The 23,257-nt window shown below is 42.8% G+C and overlaps 1 non-coding gene across 1 annotated transcript; it reads right to left on the bottom strand.

The window, feature by feature from the left end:
- Nucleotides 1-19,778: 19,778 nt before the first annotated feature.
- Nucleotides 19,779-19,885, bottom strand: LOC127099832 (small nucleolar RNA R71). Its single transcript, XR_007794299.1, has one exon. It is a non-coding gene; the product is annotated as a small nucleolar RNA R71 (small nucleolar RNA).
- Nucleotides 19,886-23,257: the final 3,372 nt, after the last annotated feature.

Raw genomic sequence — 23,257 nt, 5'->3', positions numbered from 1 at the left:
GTAACGCGGGTAACGCAAATGCTGATGGAAACCCGGGTAATGTTGGCAACACGGGAAATGTTGGGAATGGTATTGGCGGAAGGTACAATGTGAATCAAGGAATTCGGATTAACGGGCGCCCCGTTACTGAAGATTATTAGTATGATCAATTTTCTTTGCACGACGAGGCCCTCGAGACCACTCCCGTATGGATGAGCTTGCTAAGAAGCTCAAATCTTTGGAGTCTCAAAATTCCTTAGGCTTTGATGTCACAAATCTTGGTCTGGTTCAGGGAGTAAGGATTCCTCACAAGTTCAAACCCCCTACTTTTGAGAAATACAACGGGGCTTCTTGCCCACGCACTCATCTCCAATCTTATCTGGGAAGGTTGGGAGCTCACACAGAAGATGAAAAGCTGTGGATGTACTATTTTGAAGACAGTCTAACTGGAGCTTCTCGTGAATGGTATTCTCATTTGTCTCGTACTACCATCAAGAGCTGGAAAGACTTGGCAGAGGCTTTTGTCAAGCAATATCAATACAACTTGGACATGGCTCCAAATCGGACCTTGTTGCAAGGTATGTCTCAGACTGCCAAGGAAACCTTTAGAGAGTATGCTCAGCGTTGGAGACAGATTGTTGCGTCCGTCCAACCCCCTATGTCTGAAAGGGAGATGGCGGACATGTTCATGAACACTCTCCAAGGCAATTATATTGAGAGATTGGCTGCTTGCCCGTCAATCAGCTTTGCAGAGATAGTAATTACTGGAGAAAGAATCGAGAGTCTGTTGAAGATGGGCCGAATTCAAGACAATAGCGCTTCCAACTCATCAGGTCCCAAGAGACCGTTTTCTAGTAACGGTCAGCGAAGAAAAGAAGGCGAGGCAAGCGTTGTGTATGCCGGCAAAGGCAGGGGTAGAGGACGCCCTAATTATTATCAAGATCAAGTGGCCGCAGTCACTATTCCAACACCTGTTCCTCAACCGCAATATCATCCGCAACAACAACCCAGGTACAACAATCAACAACAAGGAGGTAATCCGGGTCAGCAGAGACACTATCAACAACGTCCAAGGCAGACGGACCGGGTCATCGAGCCAATCCCAATGCCTTATTCAGTATTACTTCCTAAGCTGATTGACATGAATCTGGTTACGTTGAGAACTCTGGCCCCACCAATCGATCCCAATAATTTGCCTAGAGGTTATGATGTCAACGCCCGATGTGCTTTTCACTCCAACGCACCTGGCCATACTACAGATAACTGCAAGGCTCTCCAGTTAAAGGTACAAGATTTGAGAGATGCCCAGGCTATCAATTTTGCTCCGGTGCCTAATGTTATCCAGAACCCGATGCCGGCTCACGGCGGGCAGAGGATTAATGCTGTTGACAGTGGGGAAACTTTGAATTTGGTTTCTGATGTGACTAAGGTGAAGACTTCGCTATCGGTGGTTAAAGACCGACTTCTGAAAGGATAAATTTTCCCGGGCTGTGGGGAAGAATGCAAAAATTGTCAAGCTGCCGAAAACGGATGTGACAGTTTGAGAAAGCGTATTCAGCATCTGATAGATGAAGGTTGTCTTCAGTTCGATCAGGCCCGTCCAGTGAAGAATGATGCATCGACAGTGACGTTTTATTTCACTCCTGAAGAAATATATGTTCCCGAAAGACTCGCTCCGACAACAATATATTTCCCAGAAAGTACAGAACCAGCAGCGGTGAACATCGAAAGTCCGACACCGGCTACAATTTACTCTGACAACCCTCAATCGACTTTGGTTGGTCCGATCACCATCACAATACCAGGACCCGTTCCGTATGAGAAAGACAGTTCTATCCCGTGGCACTATGGGGCTGATATCTACTGCCAGGGGCAGAAAGTTAACGAAGAAGACATTGACATTGGCAGCTCCGCTGTAGACAACGTTGGAGGGGTTGGTGACTTCACTCGCAGTGGACGCCTATTTGCACCATCAACATTACGCGCGAATGCTGAAGCCGAGGCAGTTGCCAAGGCTAAAGGGAAACAGGTATCCACCGAAGAGGTTACCACCGAGGAAGCTCCTCCTAAGACCGCATTCGAGAAGGAAGTGGATGAGTTTATGAGGATTATCAAGAAAAGTGACTACAAGGTAGTCGACCAGCTAAATCAGACACCCTCAAAGATCTCCATTCTCTCACTATTGCTGTGCTCTGAGGCGCACAGAGCAGCCTTGTTGAAAGTACTGAATATGGCCTATGTTCCACCGGAGATAACTGTTAACCAACTGGAGTCGGTAGTTTCCAATGTAAACGCTAGCCGGGGGCTAGGTTTCACCGATAATGACCTGACATCTGAGGGCAGGAATCACAACAAAGCCTTGCATATCACAATGGAGTGCAAAGGGGTGGTGCTTTCCCATGTTTTGGTTGATACAGGCTCTTCTCTGAATGTTCTTCCAAAGAAAGCCTTAACGAAGTTGGATTGCGATGACACCATCCTGAGGCCAAGTAACTTAGTTGTGAGGGCTTTTGATGGCTCTAAGAGAGTTGTCTTTGGAGAAGTTGAGTTGCCAGTTAAGATTGGACCGCAGGTATTCAAGAGTACGTTTTATGTGATGGATATCCAGCCTGCCTACAGCTGTCTGCTAGGTCGGCCTTGGATTCATGCTGCCGGTGCTGTTACTTCTACCCTCCACCAGAAGCTCAAATATGAACTAGAAGGTCAGGTCGTCACTGTCTGTGGTGAAGAGGATATTTTTGTTAGCCACCTGTCTACATTTAAATATGTAGAGATGGACGGCGAGATGCACGAGATGCTGTGTCAGGGCTTCGAAGCCATAAACATCAATGAGGTCGCGCCCGAAGCTGTCTTTTCACCTGAGTTTGAGAAGGTCGGGACTTCTATCTCTTCATACAACCAAGTTGTCGAAGTGGTTAAAGCTGGTAATGCCCAAGGCTGGGGCAAATTTGTGGAGCCAGTCATCAAAGAAGACAAGTTTGGATTGGGGTATGCTCCGGGATCTCAGAAGAATGAAACCGGTACTCTCTCCAGCGGGGGTTTGGTTTCTCCCCACATCGTCAATGCTGCGGATGAAGACAAGGCTGACAGCAACTGTGACTTAGATAGCTGGATTCGCCCGTGTGTCCCGGGAGAAAAACTCAACAATTGGTCGTCTGAAAAAGTCGTCCGGTTTACTCTACTGAAAGAGTGATTTTTATTGTTTTCCTTTATTACATGCATAATAAAGTCTTACACTTTGCCCAAGGTGTAACGGCTCATTTGTAGGGCCATCCATTTAGTTATATTTCGCAATTATTTTTATCATCAATAAAGGACGGCTTTTGCAAACAATTTTGTGTTCTCTTTCTTTCAGTTTTTTTCTACTTTTACAAAAAATGGCAATGTTTCTTTTTTCGTTTTTTCTTTCTTTCCAAAAAAAAAAAAAAAAACACCTCGTAAAACTGATCACCCGGATCTCACTGCTAACGACACTGCTATGGCCAAGTATGACTTCGACAATCCTATCTATTAAGCCGAAGAAGGGGTTGAGGAAGATTGTGAATTGCCTGAAGGGTTAGCCAGATTGTTGAAACAGGAGGACCGAGCTATTACACCTTATCAGGAGGTGATTGAGACCGTCAACATCGGTACCGCAGACGACAAGAAAGAGATCAAGATCGGGGCAAGTCTACAGGCCGAGAGGAAAGACCGCTGATCATGTACTTAACTGTGTTAGAAAGGTCAATGGGTTGTGTGCTCGGTCAACATGACGAGTCAGGTCGAAAAGAGCATGCAATATATACTACCTTAGCAAAAGTTTACCGACTGTGAACGAAGATACTCATTGCTCGAGAAAACTTGTCGCGCTTTGGCATAGGCTGCTCGCCGACTAAGACAGTATATGTTGACTCACACGACTCTATTGATATCAAAAATGGATCCAGTCAAGCATATTTTTGAAAAGCCAGCACTTACCGGAAAGGTTACTAGGTGACAAATGATACTGACAGAGTATGACATCCAATACACTTCACAAAAAGCCATCAAGGGAAGTGTCTTATCGGACTATCTTGCAGAGCAACCGATTGATGATTACCAACCTATGAGGTTTGACTTTCCTGATGAGGACATCATGTTTCTCAAATCGAAAGATTGAGAGGAACCACTCCCGGAGGAGGGGCCTGACCCTGAATCTAAATGGATTATGATGTTTGATGGGGCGGTCCACGTCAATGGTCGCGGAGTTGGTGTAGTGTTGATCACACCGGAAGGGGGTATCAAGTCGGCGAATAGGTACTCAAAAGATTTCTTCATCCCAACACAGATCACAGGGGCAAATGGACACCGGACTATGAGGGTCCATACGTGGTTAAAAGAGTTTTCTCTGGCGGAGCTCTGATGCTAACAACCATGGATGGCGAAGACTTCCCGTCCCCTGTCAACTCAGACGCAGTTAAAAAAAATACGTCGCATAAAATAGACCCACTGGACAGTAAAAAGAATAGTCCAGGAAAAAAAGGGCATCCCGACGAACCAACAAAAAAAAGAATAAAGAGGTTCGGGCAAAAATTAGGGATATAAAGAGTACACCGGTGAGTCGAAAACCCAAAAGGGCGGCTCAGGCAAAAATGGGTATCCCGGTGGATTGAAAACCCGAAAAAGGGGCGATCCAGGCAAAAGTTAGGGAATAAGCGAATGACTGTGATCTGAGTTCATCAGTGTTATATCACCGTTTCATTCAATTCGGCAATCTTCGAAGGTTAAAGATCGACTAATCATCCACTTCAGAAAGCAAGATGAGCAGAGCGTCTTGAGGACATACGAGCCATAGCAGAGTCGAAACTCGGTGGGACCCCGTATCCCCATTGCCATTAGGATAGTTCTCTTTTTATAGCGATCACCTCTTTTCAGGGATCAGCTTCCTGATACCCTCGCCTATTCCTGGCATAAATTTTCTCCCTAGTAAGAGTCGAATAATTCAGTTAAAAAGCCTCTTTATTTTTCATTTATCAGTTTGTTTGCAAAAATGTCCGAATTTTTGATAAAACATATTGCATATGAACATAATGGTGGCTTTTGCAGATGATTTGCATAGAAAAACATTTAAAATTGCTTTGAATGTGCTTAATCCCGGACGGTGAATTCAAACCGAGTAATTCCCCCGAAGCATACGTGTATTTTTGGTTGCAGGTCACAGGAACCGGATGCCAAGTCATGAATCCTCACCCCCAAGCGGTTGACAAAGTCTCTCCTCAGCAGAGCATGTTCCTCAGCAGAGCATGTTCCCCAACAGAGTTGACAATATCCAAACTATATATCCCCAGCGGAGTTGACAATGTCAGACTGTATCTTCCTAGCAACAGCGGAGCGGTTGCATAACCAACAGATGAGAGGGTGGTGTTCCCAGTGTTCATCTCATTCCCCAGCAGATTATTTTTAACAGATTTGTTAATCCCCAGCTTGAGGGCGATTAGCAAGTTCATATCCCCAGCAAAGGTCGTTTCCTACGACATTTCCCCAGGAAGTGTTTCCCCCACAGACTCTCTTCGCAGAGCCTCACCAAACAAAGTTTCCATAGTTGATACTCCCCCCGCAAGGTCAACTTTTCAAGCAGCCAATTTATTTTTGGTGGCTCATTGGTCCCGGCAGACGGATCGTTCCCCACAGAGCGTTCAAGGATTGATACAGCGATCCGCTCCCTACCAGAGTTGCTTCCCCAAGCAGATTTCTTTTTACACCATGCATAACATTTGCATTTGCATGCATATCATATCAAGCATACACATAAGCTGATAAACAGGTTCTTCCAAGCAGACTGAAGAATTACTTTACAACCAAGGTCATGAGATCCAGCCAGAGGATCAAGCGTGAGTGATCCAGCCTGAGGGTCGTTTTGAAGATTCAGCCTGAGAATCATTTTCCAGTGATCCAGCCTGAGGGTCATTTCGAAGATTCAGCCTGAGAATCGTTTTCCAGTGATCCAGCCTGAGGGTCATTTCGAAGATTCAGCCTGAGAATCGTGCTCCAGTGATCCAGCATAAGGGTCATTTTCGAAGATTCAGCCTGAGAATCATTTTCCCAAGAGCCAGCCTAAGGTTCAATTTGAAGATTCCCCAGTGAAGTCGTCTACAAGCTTTATTTCCCCAGCAAGCCCAAGTCTAATTGAGGAGCCGTTACAACATGTTCTAGCCCGAAGAATATGTACGAAGCCCAAAAGTGGAATATTCTCGAAGCTGCATATCTAATATGAAGGTTGGGTGTAGATTTCAAAAGAGGGTCAACCAGCGCATGCCTCAGATGCGGGATCCTAATGATGGGAATTTATCATCAAAACAATCAAGATCTAGCCAGAAGATCGAAGTAGATTCAGCCAGAGAATCAAAGAAAATAGATTCAGCCAGAGAATCGAAACAAAGGAGATCTAGCCAGAAGATCGAAAATCGCAACAATTCAGATCTAGCCAGAAGGTCGAAATAGATTCAGCCAGAGAATCGAGATCGAAGAAGATCTAGCCAGAAGATCGAAGAAGATCTAGCCAGAAGATCAAAATCGTATCCAGCCCGAGGATCAAAATTAATATCCAACCAGAGGACTAAATTGAGTATAGGTTCAGCCAGAGGATCGAAACTCCAGATTAAGCCAGAAGACTGATTCAGATTCAGCCAGAGGATCGGAAGAAAAAATAAACAACGCAGTGTATTTCCGCGTTTTTGTGGTGTTCTCGGAGCGTAAATTTTCGGTCTGTCTTTGGTATTCAATCACAGCTCACCCCGTTTGTCTGATAAGCTGTTCGCTTTCATCCTACTCGAGTTAGCTGATGATTGAATAGGGGCAGCTGTAACACCCCAAAATTTGCCCTCCTCATTCATGCATTCATTTTTTAGGTCATTTAGCATTTCATACCACATTGCATCATGTCAATCAGAATTAGCTCCGAAGCTTGAGCATCATCCAGGACACTTTGTGGATTTTATTCAAATGATCAGTCAACACAAGGAAGAGACTTGAGGTACTACCAACAGGACCAATTGGGGCCCATTCACCGTACAAATCACCAAGTCTGAAGAATCAAGAATCTGCTATGCTCGCTAGGCGAGCAGATGCTTCGCCTAGCGAAGAGCACTGTCATGCTCGCTAGGCGAGCAGATCCTTCGCTAGGCGAAGGGCACGTAATGCAGAACATAACAGAAAAGTTTTGGGCTTGAGCTGTCCTCTTTCAAAGCCCACAAGCTGCGAAATTTGGTCTATAAATACCAGAGTGGTCAATGAAATAAACATTGAACACTGGCTGAACAGAAAAGACCAGAGACTGGAGAAAGAGACCTAGGAACTACTCTGCAGCAACCTTCAGGCAGCTCTGAGAAGTTCACTCCGCCTCACACAAACCCTAGTATTACTTTGCAGATCCAGCCGTACCATTCAATCTTAATCAGTCTCTCTCATCAGGTATGCCTTTGTTCCTCTTACTTTATGCCTTGAATTTGAATACTATGAATGTATGAGGCAACATCAGGTTTTGCCCACGGGTTTATATTGGTGTATGAATATGTGAATAATGCCTTGAATGTTTAATAATTTCGTTTCTGAGATGAATGCCATTGGGTTTGGAATCCTTCACATCGGACTGTTATCAATGAGAAACCCGAAACTCGCAGGCGCTCGCTAGCCGCTTCGCTAGGCGAGCACGCAGCGAAGCTTCGCTAAGCTTTCGCTAGGCGATGCAGGCGCGAATATGACAGCATTCGCTCTTTTTGTTCTGTTTTGTTCTAACCTGTCTTTGTGTTGCCATGGCATTGTTTTCTCTTGATTTCATCTTGTTTGCCTGACCCTTTTTGTCGAGTTTTTTGTGAGGACTCACATACTCTTGCAGGGATACCATCCGGAGGTTTATTCTGATTACTCGTATTGACTGATTTTCTTTGATGGTCTAGCTGGAGAGATCTCAGGGTTGCTAATCCTTTAATTGCTGTAACTTCGGATCTTTATCCGTGTGGTAATTTTTTCCCTTTCTCGTACTTTATCATTTTCTTAGCTGGAAGACCTCGATAGGAGGCAATGTTTGAGCCCCTTGGTGGCATTTTACTTTAAGATACATATTTTGTGTGGTGTGATCGCTTCCCCATAGGACGCGAGGCTTCGGATAGCCTCCCATCTGCATGCCAATTAAGGTAGCATTGTTCCTTCGCCTAGGACTTCCTTTTTGCATGCGCGTTCCTACAACGCAAACAAACCCTAAAACCCAAAGCAACACATTTACTCCTTCTACTACAGGCGAGTAAGTCTCCAAAGGTCGAGCATCCGGTAGATTGTGTAGTAACGTTGTTCGTCCGAAACCCAATCCATAACCCCGTAGTTAGCCGAACTACGGCTTGCTCTGATTCTCAGGCCAGATGAGATACGTAGGCATAAGACGCGATGTCTTAGCGAGCACACATCCCCCAACCCATAGGTCAGCCGAGCTACGAAGACTCTGATTCTCATATTCAGATGAGATACGTATGCAGTGGATGCAACATCCGCGCGAGTCATTTCTCTTAACCTTTTTTTTAGTAAATAAACACATTAGATAAATCCACACCCTTTAGAAGAACTACACAAGTGGATCCCGTAGAGTACTACGGATGCGTAGGGGTGCTAATACCTTCCCTTCGCATAACCGACTCCCGAACCCAATATTTGGTTGCAAGACCCCGTCTTGTCCTTTCCTTTTTCAGGTTTACTTCGAGCGTTTCCTTTCCCTCCTTTGGGATGAATAACGCACGGTGGCGACTCTTCTGTCATTTTCTTTCGCCGGTTGTTTTTTCGCGCACTGTATTTTTCAAGTTGCGACAGTGGTTCTTAACCAAGACTCCATGCTCGTGACTCGCAGCAAACCCTTGATTCATGGTTGATCCGTTCATGTATCCTTAATATCAATGGAACTTTGGTGTTGATAAGGTGAAAACCATAATCCACCAAAATGGATGATTGATATTAAGGATAATATGATCCATCCCATGACCTTTGTTTGGTGTGCTTTGGTTGATCCTTGAGTGTGATTGTTGCATTCATGCATTCATGCACTCATTTGCATCCATATCATCAAAATAATGAAGAAAATTTTTCAAGGAACTTAAGAGGTCTATTTGCAAATTTTCAAACATGGAAAGACAAAGAAGGAATACCAAGAAGTACAGTTTCAGACAACCAAATTTGAAAGAGTTAAGGAATTTGACATCTTATGTATTGGATCCCTTGGGTTTCAAGGCTCGTTTTGGGAAGCTTCTTCCTCTTCTGACTACTCATGTGGATGAAGGATTGATGAGTGTATTGGTGCAGTTTTATGACCCTTTGTACCGTTGCTTCACGTTTCTGGATTTCCAACTTTTGCCTACCCTTGAGGAGTATGCTTATCTTGTGGGCATACCTATTCTGGATCAGTTGCCGTTTAGTGGCTTGGAGAAGGTTCCTACTTCTCAAGAGATAGCAGACATGTTACACATAGATGAATATCTGGTTGGTACTCATATGACTACCAAAGGTGGAATTCGAGATCTCCCTTTTGAGTTCCTCATTGCTCAAGCTACTATGTATGGGAAGGCCATGAGTGAGGATGCCTTTGAGGCCCTATTTGTACTTGTCATCCATGGGTTAGTGTTATTCCCCAACATCGACAAGTTTGTGGATGTGAACGCTATTAGGATCTTCTCTACTCTTAATCTCGTTCTGACTCTGTTGGGTGACACTTATTTTTCTTTGCATATGAGGAATGCAAAGGGTGGTGGCGCCATTGTGTGTTGTTTTCCTCTGTTGTATAAGTGGTTTATTTCTCACTTACCTCAGACGGTCGCTTTCAAGGAGAACAAAGGATGTCTACGGTGGTCCACGAGACTTATGTCTCTCACTAATGCGATATCTCTTGGTACAGCCGTATGTATGATGGTGTGCAGATTATCGACTCTTGTGGTGAATTCTCCAATGTACCTCTTCTTGGTACATGTGGTAGGATTAACTACAACCCTGTTTTGGCACGTCGTCATCTTGTGTTCCCCCTAAAGGATAAACCTAATAACCTTCTGTTAGAGGGTGTGTTCTTTCAAGAGGGTAAAGATCCCCAAGGCTTGAAGGGCAGAATGGTCCGCGCTTGGCGCAAGATCCATAAGAAGGGAAGGAAGGAGTTGGGTCCTAAGAATTGTGTTGATATGGAACCTTACACTGCTTGGGTTAGGAAGAGAGCGTCTGAGTATCTCATGCCTTACGAGTATCCAAGACCTACACCTATGGTTATGGCTGGGCCTTCAACCCTCCCTAACCAAGGAGTAGAGGAGTTGAGAGACGAAGACCGATCACGTGCTTGGATTCGTGAACGAGAAGAGTTGCTTCAGCAGATTAAGGAGAAGGACGCTTTGATAGAGTTCCTCGAACATCAGGTTATTGATGATCCTGATGATGCATGGACTTCTCTACTTCCTCAGTCTTCCAGGTTTTGGAAGAGGAAGTATGATCGACTCGCCAAGGAGAAGGCAGATATGGAGGCATCCTACGAGAGGGAGGTGAAGAGACTTCGTGCATCTTATCTTCCTGTGTCCCGAGCTTTAGATGATTGTTTCTAGGGGTCCATAGGATGATTATTTTCCTTTTCTCTTGTACATGGTTACCAATGTTGTACTTCTTTGATATAAAATATTTCCCAGATATTATATAAAAGTGTTTAATATTTCCAAAATTTGCAAATAGAAACCTAAAGTTCCTTTGAAATAAAAAAACAAATCATGTGCACAAGCATTGCATGCATCATGTGCATAAGCAGGTTTTGTTCCTGGCTTCTTATCCTGTGGTGTTACTCTGTGTTCTTCATTTATTTCAAAGACAAGTTGACTCACCGGTACTACACCATAGCCAACATTTCAAGACTGATGGATCATCTGGAACAAGAGAACCGCGAGCTGAAAGAGGAAGTGGCCAGATTAAGTGCCTTGATGGAATCATTCATGGCTGCCTAAAGCCAGTCTTCTCCGACATCTTCAACTCCTCCCCAGAGGACAGTCATCTCTGAGATTGTCTCCTCGACTGTGCCTGCAACCAGTGCACACTTTGCTCCAACGTCCATGCCAACCGGGTTCCCGTGGGGGATGCCTCCCAACGTCTATGTCGGCATCTAGCCCGGTCCTTGTTGTTCCTCCTCCTGTCGTGCATACTCTGCCCAGAGTAGACAACACCATCTATCATTCTGAGCCGTCCGAGGGTCCAGATGTCTATGAGAAGATGGATGCTATGAACGATCAATTTCTTGAGCTTCGCAAGGAATTGAAAACTCTCAGAGGAAAGGATCTTTTCGACAAGTCTGCTGCCGAACTCTGCCTTGTTCCTAATATGAAGATTCCTGTGAAATTCAAGGTCCCTGACTTTGAAAAGTACAAGGGAAATACTTGCCCTCTCAGCCACCTGGTCATGTATGCCAGGAAAATGTCAACTCAGACTGACAATGACCAATTCCTCATCCACTACTTTCAGGACAGTTTGTCCGGTGCCGCTCTGCGTTGGTACATGGGTTTAGACAGTGCGAACATCCACTCCTTCAAAGATCTTGGCGAGGCCTTCGTCAAGCAGTACAAGTACAATGTGGATATGGCTCCCGATAGGGATCAATTGAGGGCCATGTCCCAGAAGGACAAGGAAACATTCAAAGAGTACGCCCAGAGGTGGCGAGAGTTAGCAACACAGATCGTGCCTCCGCTAGAAGAGAAAGAGATGACTAAGATCTTTTTGAAGACCTTAAGTTCTTTTTATTATGAGCGGATGATCGCTAGCGCTCCTTCTGACTTCACCGAGATGGTGAATATGGGGATGTGTCTAGAAGAAGGGGTTAGAGAAGGACGTCTGGCCAGAGAAGAAGGCTCTTCTGTAAAACGTTATGGGTCGTTTGCAAAGAAGAAAGATGGAGAGGTACATGCTGTGACTTCCCATATGAAACCAAGAAGACCCTCTGTGAGGAGGAAGACCGTGCGTCCCGCCGGTAACCAGCACCAGGTGGCTCACATAGCACCTGTCTTCAGAGATAATCAACAGTATCAGCAACATAACAACAATCAGCAACCACATCAGCAATATCAACATCCACAGCACCGTCCACAACAGCAGGCCTACCAGCCTCGAAATAGTAATCAAACCAGCACGAGTTACAAGAGGAAAAGGGTCACCTTCGATCCTATTCTGATGATGTATGCAGAGTTATGTCCCTCTTTGATAGAGAGGAAGTTGATTACTCCACGAGACCCACCGGCTATACCTGCTAACCCCTAGTGGTGGTATAAGCCCGAATTACACTGTGTTTATCATTCTGGTGCTCCCGGCCACGACGTGGAGAATTGTTACCCTTTGAAGACCAAGGTTCAAGACCTTGTGAGGTGTGGCATTTTGTGTTTCGAGGACGTAGGTCCTAACGTAAAGAAGAACCCACTGCCCGAGCATGGGAAATCTGTCAACATGGTCCAGGGTTGCCCTGACAAATGCAAAGTCAAATATGTCAGTCATATTCGACAATCTCTGGTCGAAATGCATCATTTACTATGTGATTATAGTCATTATGAGCATGACCACGATAGATGTCGAGTTTGTTCGGTCAATCAAAGAGGTTGTCGCCAGGTGCGCAAAGATGTTCAAGAAATGCTAGATGAGGGAGTTATTGAGATCCTTCAAAACAGAAATGTTGACGAAGATGCTGATGAGGTTAACGTAATTTCACCAGTGTTTCGGATCCCCGAACCTGTTATCATCAAGTATGATGGTAGCAAGCAGAAGGTTTCTCCCGCATTAACCATTAAGCCAGCTGGCCCCGTACCATACTCTTCTGAGAAAGCGGTCCCCTATCGCTACAATGCTGTAGCAGTGGAAAATGGGAAAGAGGTGTCCTTGCCTTCTTCGTCTATTGTCAATATTGCTGATGTTAGCGGTCTGACACGTAGCGGTCGTGTATTTTCAGCACCGCCAAAGCCCCAAACTATTGATTCTGTTGAACGTCTGATTGGGAATGCTGTGAGCACTCCGAATCTGGCCCCTGTTATTAAGCCCTCCTCTACATCAAGAACTCCTGCTTCTGTTGGCCCAAGCGGCAATGTGAAAGAAGACTGTGATGAGATGCTGAAGCTCATCAAGAGAAGCGAGTATAATGTTGTAGACCAGCTTCTACAAACGCCATCCAAAATATCGGTGTTATCATTGCTTTTGAATTCAGAACCACACCGAGAGGCTCTGCAGAAGGTTTTGGATGTGGCATATGTGGATCACGATGTCATGATAGAACAATTCGATAGCATTGTTGCAAACATCATTGCTTGTAACAATTTGAGTTTTTGTGACTCTGATCTCCCCGAGGAGGGAAGAGACCACAACTTGGCATTGCACATATCTATGGGTTGCAGAGACGACGCCATGTCCAATGTGTTGGTGGACACTGGGTCATCATTAAATGTATTACCAAAAACCACTCTTTCAAAACTGTCATATCAAGGGCCTCCCATGAGGCAGGGTGGAGTAGTTGTGAAGGCTTTCGATGGGTCTCGCAAAACTGTGATTGGGGAAGTTGATCTCCCAATCAAGATCGGACCAAGTGATTTCTAGATTACCTTCCAGGTTATGGACATTCACCCATCGTATAGCTGTATCTTGGGCAGACCATGGATTCACGAGGCAGGCGCCGTGACATCCACCCTACACCAGAAACTGAAATTTGTGAAGAACAAGAAACTGGTGGTGGTAGGGGGAGAAAAGGCTCTCCTGGTTAGTCATTTGTCTTCCTTCTCATACATAGATGCTGAGGATGAAGTTGGAACTCCTTTCCAAGCTTTATCTATTGCTGAACCGCTTGAGAAGAGAACTCCTTCATTTGCTTCCTACAAAGATGCAAAGTTGGCCATTGAGCGTGGTGCAACCGCTGGTTTAGAAAAAATGATTGAGCTAGAAGACAACAAGTCTCGGGCTGGCATCGGTTACTCTTCTGGGGTTTCTAATTCACAAGGGCTTTTCAAGAGTGGAGGTTTCATCCACACTGGTCAAGATGAGGAGGCTACTGCCATTTTGGAAGAGGAGGCAGAGGATTCTGGCAACTTCATCATCCCTGGTGGGGTCTGCAACAATTGGGTCGCTGTGGATATTGCAACAGTTATCCATAAGTCAAAGTAATGTTCATTGTGTTCAAAAACCCTCCTCCCATGCCAAAAGAAGGAGTGATGACATTGTTGGCGCATAAATACAATGATATTTTCATTCAATAAATTCATGTTAAATGTTTGTTTTTTCAATTATTTTCCCTTTTCGCTTTTTTCATGAAATTGGTGATCACATAAAACCCTAAAAAATAGAATAAAATCAATCTTTTCAATTGCATAATGGTCTGCCTTGTTTGAATTCTAAAGCTTTTTATATCCAAAATCATTATGCAAGTTGATCAAACCCATTGAACATAATGATCCAACACCATCTCCCAACTTTGAATTCCCTGTATTTGAGGCGGAAGAAGATGATGTTGAAGAGATTCCTGACGAGATTACCCGTCTACTTGAGCATGAAGAGAAGATCATTCAGCTGCACCTTGAGAATCTGGAAACAGTCAACTTGGGGTCTGAAGATTTTGTGCGAGAAGTAAAGTTTGGGGCACTCTTGGAGGAGTCTGTTAAGAAGGGGTTGATTGATTTGCTACGAGATTATGTTGATGTCTTCGCCTGGTCATATGAAGACATGCCTGGTCTAGATACTGATATTGTGCAACATTTCCTACCTTTGAAGCCTGAGTGCGTGCCTGTGAAGCAGAAGCTCAGAAGAACTCATCATGATATGGCAGTGAAGATCAAAGAGGAAGTCCAGAAGCAAATTGATGCGGGGTTTCTGGTGACTTCTACGTATCCTCAATGGGTGGCCAATATTGTGCCCGTGCCTAAGAAAGACGGAAAAGTCCGGATGTGTGTGGACTATAGAGACTTGAATAAAGCTAGTCCGAAAGATGATTTTCCTCTACCACATATTGATATGTTGGTAGATAATACAACTAAATTCAATGTCTTCTCATTTATGGATGAATTTTTCGGATATAATCAGATTAAGATGGCACCCGAGGATATGGAGAAGACAACATTCATCACACCTTGGGGAATATTCTGTTATCGAGTGATGCCCTTTGATTTGAAGAACGCCGGAGCCATGTATCAACGAGCTATGACCACTTTGTTTCATGATATGATGCACAAAGAGATTGAGATATATGTCGATGATATGATTGCTAAGTCAAGAACGGAAGTTGAGCATGTAGAGCACCTGTTGAAGTTGTTTCAGCGTTTGAGGAAGTATAAGCTCCGTCTGAATCCCAACAAGTGTACATTTGGAGTCTGTTCCGGCAAGCTATTGGGCTTTATTGTTAGTGAGAGAGGTATTGAGGTTGATCCTGCAAAGGTCAAAGCAATACAAGAGATGCCTGCGCCCAAAACTGAGAAGCAAGTCCGAGGTTTTCTTGGTCGCTTGAATTATATTTCCAGATTCATATCCCACATGACTGCCACATGTGCGCCAATATTCAAGCTCCTCCAGAAAGATCAGTCCCATGATTGGATCGAGGATTTCCAGAAAGCTTTCGATAGCATTAAAGAGTATCTGTCTGAGCCTCCGATCCTGTCTCTGCCCGTGGAAGGAAGACCATTGATTATGTATCTGACTGTTCTTGGGGACTCAATGGGTTGTGTCCTTGGTCAGCAAGACGAATCAGGAAAGAAAGAATATGCTATTTACTACTTGAGCAAAAAGTTCACTGATTGTGAGTCTCGATATTCAATGCTTGAAAAGACATGTTGTGCTTTGGCTTGGGCTGCTAAGCGCTTACGCCAGTATATCTTCGAGAAGCCTGCGTTAACAGGGAGGATTTCCCGTTGGCAAATGTTGTTATCTGAGTATGATATAGAGTATCGAGCCCAGAAGGCTATTAAAGGTAGTATTTTGGCTGACCACTTGGCACATCAGCCGATTGAGGATTATTAGTCAGTTCAGTATGACTTCCCAGATGAGGAGATTTTGTATTTGAAAATGAAAGATTGCGATGAGCCTACACTCGATGAAGGGCCAGATCCTGGTTCCAGATGGAGTATGGTGTTTGATGGCGCTGTAAATCAGTATGGAAATGGTATTGGGGCAGTGATTATTACTCCTCAGGGCACACATTTTCCTTTTACAGCAAGGCTAACTTTCAAGTGCACGAATAATATGGCTGAGTATGAAGCTTGTATTATGGGATTGGAGGAATGCATTGATATAAGGATCAAGCATCTTGATGTATATGGTGATTCGGCCCTCATTGTTAATCAGATTAAGGGTGAATGGGAAACGAATCAGCCTGGTCTCATTCCATATAGAGATTATGTGAGGAGGATTTAAACATTCTTTATTGAGGTTGACTTCCGTCATATTCCTCGAGATGAGAATCGGATGGCAGACGCTCTTGCTACACTTGCTTCGACGATTGTGGTTAAACTTTGGAATGAAGTCCCCAATATTAATGTGGTGCGCTTGGACAGACCAGCTCATGTGTTTGCGGTAGAAGAGGTGAAAGATGATAAGCTGTGGTATTATGACATCAAGTGCTTCCTTCAGAACCAGGTTTACCCGCCTGGGGCATCTGTGAAAGATAGGAAGACTCTGAGGAGATTGTCCGGAAGTTTCTACCTCAATGGTGATGTACTTTATAAGAGAAATTTTGACATGGTTCTGCTCAGATGCGTGGATAGATACGAAGCAGACCTGTTAATGACTGAGGTCCACGAGGGTTCATTTGGTACTCATTCCAATGGACATGCCATGGCTAGAAAGATGTTGAGAGCAGGCTACTATTGACTGACAATGGAGTCTGACTGCTGCAAATATGTGAAGAAATGCCATAAGTGTCAAATTTATACGGATAAGATTCATATTCCCCCGACACTTCTAAATGTGATTTCATCACCATGGCCTTTCTCTATGTGGGGAATTGACATGATTGGCATGATAGAACCGAAAGCGTCTAATGGATACAGATTTATTCTCGTAGCAATTGATTACTTTACCAAGTGGGTTGAAGCGGCATCATATGCAAATGTGACCAGGCAGGTGGTCGTGAAGTTTATTAAGAATCAACTCATATGTCGTTATGGTGTGCCAGATAAGATCATTACTGATAATGGATCTAACTTGAACAACAAGATGATGAAAGAACTGTGTAGTGAGTTCAAGATTGCGCATCACAACTCTTCTCCTTATAGACCCAAGATGAATGGGGCTGTTGAAGCTGCTAATAAGAATATCAAGAAGATTATCCAAAAGATGGTTGTCACGTATAAAGATTGGCATGAGATGTTGCCATTTGCTTTACATGGATATCGTACGTCTGTCCGCACTTCAACAGGGACAACCCCTTTCCCTCTTGTTTATGGCATGGAGGTTGTACTCCCAGTAGAGTGATAACGTGAAATTATATCATATTTTAGGACTTAATTCAATTAAATTATATTATTATTTATTTCAGTTTACTTCATTTTATTAGATATTACGCGGTATTTCCTTTCTATTTGTCTCAGGTGATCTATTTGAAGCAAAAGTAAAAAAAGGAAGAAAAGGAGGTGCAAAAAGGAGTGAAAAGAAGCAAATATCAAAGCCCAGCCCAAAGCACAAGAACACAGGCGATGTGCCTGTGACGAGCGTCACAGAGGCTGTGACGAGCGTCACGCCTTGCACACTCCTGTAACGAACGTCACACACGGTGTGACGAACGTCACACCATTCCTACATTTTTGGCACCAGGAACGCGTTGAACCTATCTGCACGCTTGACTCTTTTTCAAAGTAATGACTATATTTACGGAAGACGTTTTGAAAACCGTTACGGAAGGCACCAATATAAATAGCTACTTTCAAAACCTGCAACACACACGCTTTTTCCAGATTTCGGCAGTTTCCAATTTTCTTTTCTTCAGCAGTTTAAGCATACCTTTTACATACTACTTTTGCAAATTTTTATTGTTTTTCTTTTGCAATTCTTTTTCTATTCTAGCAATTAATTAATTTTTCACATAATAGTTTCTACACCGGAAACTATTGTGTACCTTTTCACCGGATCTAACCTTACGTTAGAATCTAGTTTTTTTATTCCTTCGTTTTAATTTGTTGTTTAATTGAAGAATTCAAGAACAAATCCAACCGGTCTGTGGTGGAGTGTTCAAGACTGCTATTTAATTATTCAGGTTCTTTATTTATTTGTTGAATTTATATATGCTTGTTTTTATTATCAATTTTTGCTGCTTGCCTGTGATGAATCTGTTTATGCATGTTATTTATTTAAGTCTGTTTAGCATGTCTGGCTGATTTATTTAGGTATCGGTATGTCAAGTAAGCGGAATGAAGGAATCAAAACCAAGTTGGTTTAGTTAAGTTTAAAATTAAAATCACTCTTTTTACGGTCTCAATTTACAGGTTTAATAACAAAGTTTTTGTACGAAAGTAAAAGACATAAAGAAGTTAAAATCAATAGGACGAGAGTTTGAGGTTTTAACTGGATAGTGTAAATTGGACATTAATTCTAGATAAGGGCGAGAGCAATTTTTAGAGTTAATTAAATTCTAATCTTTTCCAAAAAGTATTTTTAAAGATTGAATGTGAGGACGAGAGTTAAGCATTCGAATTTAATTATATAACCTAAATCAACAGAGCGAGAGTTTGAGATAAGGGTGTTTAAACGGTTAGTGTTTTCTTAAAAAGAGTTTCTACGGACTTTATTGCTTTCAAAAAATGGTTTTTGACTTAATTATAAGTGACAGCTACGTTAACATAAAATCATGGTTTATTCAACAGAGCGAGAGTTTGAGATAGAACTTTTAATCAATGATGTCAACTGAAATGATTTATTTTAAAACCAAGAAACCGACAAAGAATTGATTCCCTAATTACGACGAACTGCATACCGATATCCGCTTTATTAATATTTAATCTAGATCTTAGTTTAGTTTTTAGCTTTTCCCCAAACAATAAAACATTATTCACCTTAGCTTTACGAAGTAACCTTAGATAACGGTATATCGATTCATAAGTCCCTGTGGGATCGATATCTTTTAAAACTACGCGATAGAACTGTGCACTTGCAGTTTGTACCCCAATTTCGACTCATAAAGTCGAGCGATCAAGTTTTTGGCGCCGTTGCCGGGGACTTTTATTTAGTCGATATCGTAACTCTTCCGTTACGCTGTAGAGACTAAGGCTTTTCTTTTTCTTTTCTTTCTTTCGTTGATTTGTATGCCACGCACTCGCTCACAAGGCGAACCGTATTACTTACGAATCAACGATATCGAACTATATCTCCGAGTCTTACGACGAATTCGGGAATATCGTGCTGCAAACAATCTCCCTCCTGTCGAACTTCCTGATTTCAAAAACATTTTTCCTTCGATACCCGAGATGGCAGAACCAGCTCGTGCTCTTCGAGATTACGCCGCTCCATCACAAGATGAGCCGCATTCAAGTATTGCTCCGCCAGCAATCGAAGCAAACAACTTCGAACTTAAACCTTCGCTGTTGCAGGCAGTACAACAGAACCAATTCTCTGGAAATCCTACCGAGGATCCAAACCTTCATTTATCCGTATTTGTCCAATACGCTGATACTGTTAAAGCTAATGGTGTCACTTCAGAGGCAATTCGACTTCGTCTTTTTCCTTTCTCATTAAGAGATAGCGCTAGAAGATGGCTTCAGTCTCTCCCTTCCAACTCTGTCACCACATGGAACGAGTTGAAGAAAGTTTTTCTTGCCCGATATTTTCCGCCAAGCAAAACAGCTATGTTAAGAGCCCAGATAAATGGATTTAAACAGAAAGATAACGAGTCTCTTTTCGAAGCATGGGAAAGATACAAAGACATGATGAGACTTTGTCCACACCATGGTTTAGAAGACTGGTTAGTAATTCACACATTCTATAATGGTCTCCTGTACAACACAAGGTTAACAATAGATGCCGCCGCAGGTGGTGCACTAATGAACAAACCTTATGCTGATGCTTACCAGCTTATCGAAAGCATGGCTCAAAACCACTATCAGTGGGGAACCGAACGAACAATGGTGGAAAAACCTCAAACGAAAACCGGCATGTACGAGATAAGTAACCTTGATCATGTTAATGCAAAAGTGGATGCTCTGGTCCAGAAAATTGAAAGTTTAAATGTATCACCTCCAGCCACCGTAGTTGCTATAACTCAGAATTGCGAAGTCTGCGGAATCCAAGGTCACACTCCTACAGATTGTCAACTCTTAATAGGAATCCAAGCAGAACAAGTAAACTATGCTCAAGGAAGCCCCTACTCGCATACCTATAACTCAAATTGGAAGAACCATCCAAACTTTTCATATAAGAGTAATAATGCTTTGTACGCACCCGGACAATCTCCAAATCAAGCCCCAGCTATACCTCTGGGATATCAGAAATCGAACCCATCTACACACAACAATAACGCCCCTAGGAAATCCAACTTGGAAATCATGATGGAAAACTTTATAGCTTCTCAACAGCAAACCAATAAAGATTTCTTAAACCAGAATGTACACACTGGCGAACAAATTAAACAACTAGCAAGCAAAGTAGATGCCCTGGCTACTCATAACAAAATGCTGGAAACGCAAATATCACAAGTAGCTCAACAACAAGCGCCTACTGCTGCCCCAACTGGTACATTTCCTGGACAGCCCCAACCTAACCCGAGAAGCCACGCTCATGCAATCATATTAAGAAGTGGAACGGAAGTGGAAGGACCGTCTGATCCAAGGATAGGAAACCAAAACCCTAAAAAGTCAACTGAGGAAGAAAATAGACCTAAGGAAAAGGAAGAGAGTAATAAGGAAACCGTAGAAAAGAAGGAACCTTATGTACCTCCTCCATCTTATAAACCACCGATCCCTTACCCTTAAAGGCTTGTTAAAACCAAAGATGCGGGCCAATTTAAAAAATGTGTCGACCTACTAAAACAATTAAACGTCACTATTCCGTTTACAGAAGCTATTACGCAAATGCCCTCATACGCCAAGTTTTTAAAAGAAATTCTTTCTAATAAAAGGAAACTTGAAGATAGCGAAACCGTTACACTCCCTGCTGAATGTAGTGCTATAATACAAAATATGCCTCCTAAACTTAAAGACCCAGGTAGTTTTTCTATACCCTGTCACATAGGAAAATTTGTCATTGACAAAGCCTTATGCGATTTAGGAGCCGGTATTAGTGTTATGCCTTTATCCATATGCAAGAGACTTGAAATGGGAGAATTAAGACCAACTAAAATGTCTGTGCAACTAGCAGATCGTTCCGTAAAATATCCTGTAGGAATTCTTGAAAACGTTCCCGTACGCATAGGTCAATTCTACATCCCAACTGATTTTATAATTATGGATATTAGAGAAGATGAAGTTACACCCATTATACTGGGAAGACCGTTCTTAGCAACTGCCGGTGCAATCATAGACGTAAAACGAGGACGACTCACCTTCGAAGTAGGAGAAGAAAGAAATTGAATACATTATTTAATTCATTGTATAAGCACCTGCAATAGAAGATACATGTTACTTCATGGATATCATCGATGAATGCATAAAAGAAACGGAGTTAGAAAAAGACAAATCATCTGATTACCTGGTAGAAGACAAACTTAACCAATGTTTAGCAATAACACCGGACCCTACGCAATGCCTTAAGAAACCAACCTTAGACCTGAAAACACTTCCCAAGAATCTGAGATATGAATTCCTAGACTTAGAGCTTGAACGACCAGTGATAGTTAATGCTGACCTAGGAAGACTCGAAACAGAAAAACTCCTACATATCTTAAGAAAATACCCAACCGCACTAGGTTACAACATCACCGATCTTAAAGGAATAAGTCCTTCTATTTGTATGCATCGCATCATGTTAGAAGAAGACTGTAAAACTTCTAGGGAACACCAGAGAAGACTAAACCCGATCCTAAGTGAGGTAGTGAAGAAGGAAATAACCAAGTTATTAGAGGCAGGTATTATATATCCTATATCTGATAGCAAATGGGTTAGTCCTGTACACGTAGTACCAAAGAAAGGAGGCATAACCGTTATTGAAAACGAAAAAGGGGAAACTATAACCAAACGAATCGAATCGGGATGGAGAATGTGCATTGACTATAGGAAACTAAACAAAGCAACCCGAAAAGATCACTTCCCTTTACCATTCATTGACCAGATGCTAGAGCGATTGGCAAAACATTCACATTTCTGTTATCTAGACGGTTATTCAGGCTTCTTTCAAATACCAATTCATCCTGATGACCAAGAAAAGACAACGTTCACATGCCCTTTTGGTACCTTCGCTTATAGACGAATGCCGTTTGGCCTGTGTAATGCTCCTGCAACCTTTCAAAGATGCATGATGGCAATTTTCGTCGATTTTCTCGAAAACATCATGGAAGTATTTATGGATGACTTTTCCGTATGCGGACAAAGTTTTGAAGAATGCCTTGAAAACCTAGAAAGAGTTCTTGAGCGATGTGTAAAAGTAAACTTAGTACTTAACTGGGAGAAATGCCACTTTATGGTACAAGAAGGAATTGTTTTAGGACACATTATATCAAATAGAGGAATTGAAGTAGACAAAGCCAAAATAGAGGTAATCGAAAACCTTCAACCCCCTAAAACCGTGAGAGAAGTACGAAGCTTCTTAGGACACGCCGGTTTTTACCGACGATTCATCAAAGACTTCTCTAAAATAACTAAACCTTTAACCGGACTATTGATGAAAGATGCTGAATTCATATTCGACAATAACTGTTTAGAAGCATTTCAAACGCTTAAGCAAGCATTGATCTCCACACCCATAATGCAGACACCCGACTGGAATGAACCATTCGAAATAATGTGCGATGCCAGCGATTATGCTGTAGGTGCTGTTTTAGGACAACGAAAGGATAAAAAGCTTCACGTTATATATTACACAAGTAGAACTCTAGATGAAGCACAGATGAATTACGCCACAACCGAGAAAGAACTCCTAGCAGTTGTGTTTGCGCTAGATAAATTTCGTTCTTACTTGGTCGGGGCCAAAATAATAGTTTACACTGACCACGCTGCTATCAAATACCTCTTAACAAAAAAGGATGCTAAACCTAGACTCCTAAGATGGATCCTGTTACTACAAGAGTTCGATTTGGAAATCAAAGACAAGAAAGGAACCGAAAACGTAGTAGCAGACCACCTCTCTAGACTTGAGAACCTTGAACCGGAAAGAACATCAATTAATGATGATTTCT

Source organism: Lathyrus oleraceus, chromosome 6, assembly GCF_024323335.1.
Source record: "Lathyrus oleraceus cultivar Zhongwan6 chromosome 6, CAAS_Psat_ZW6_1.0, whole genome shotgun sequence".
Lineage (NCBI taxonomy): Eukaryota > Viridiplantae > Streptophyta > Magnoliopsida > Fabales > Fabaceae > Lathyrus > Lathyrus oleraceus.
The sequence above is the reverse complement of the archived record's forward strand: the minus strand, read 5'-3'. Positions and strand labels throughout refer to the sequence as shown.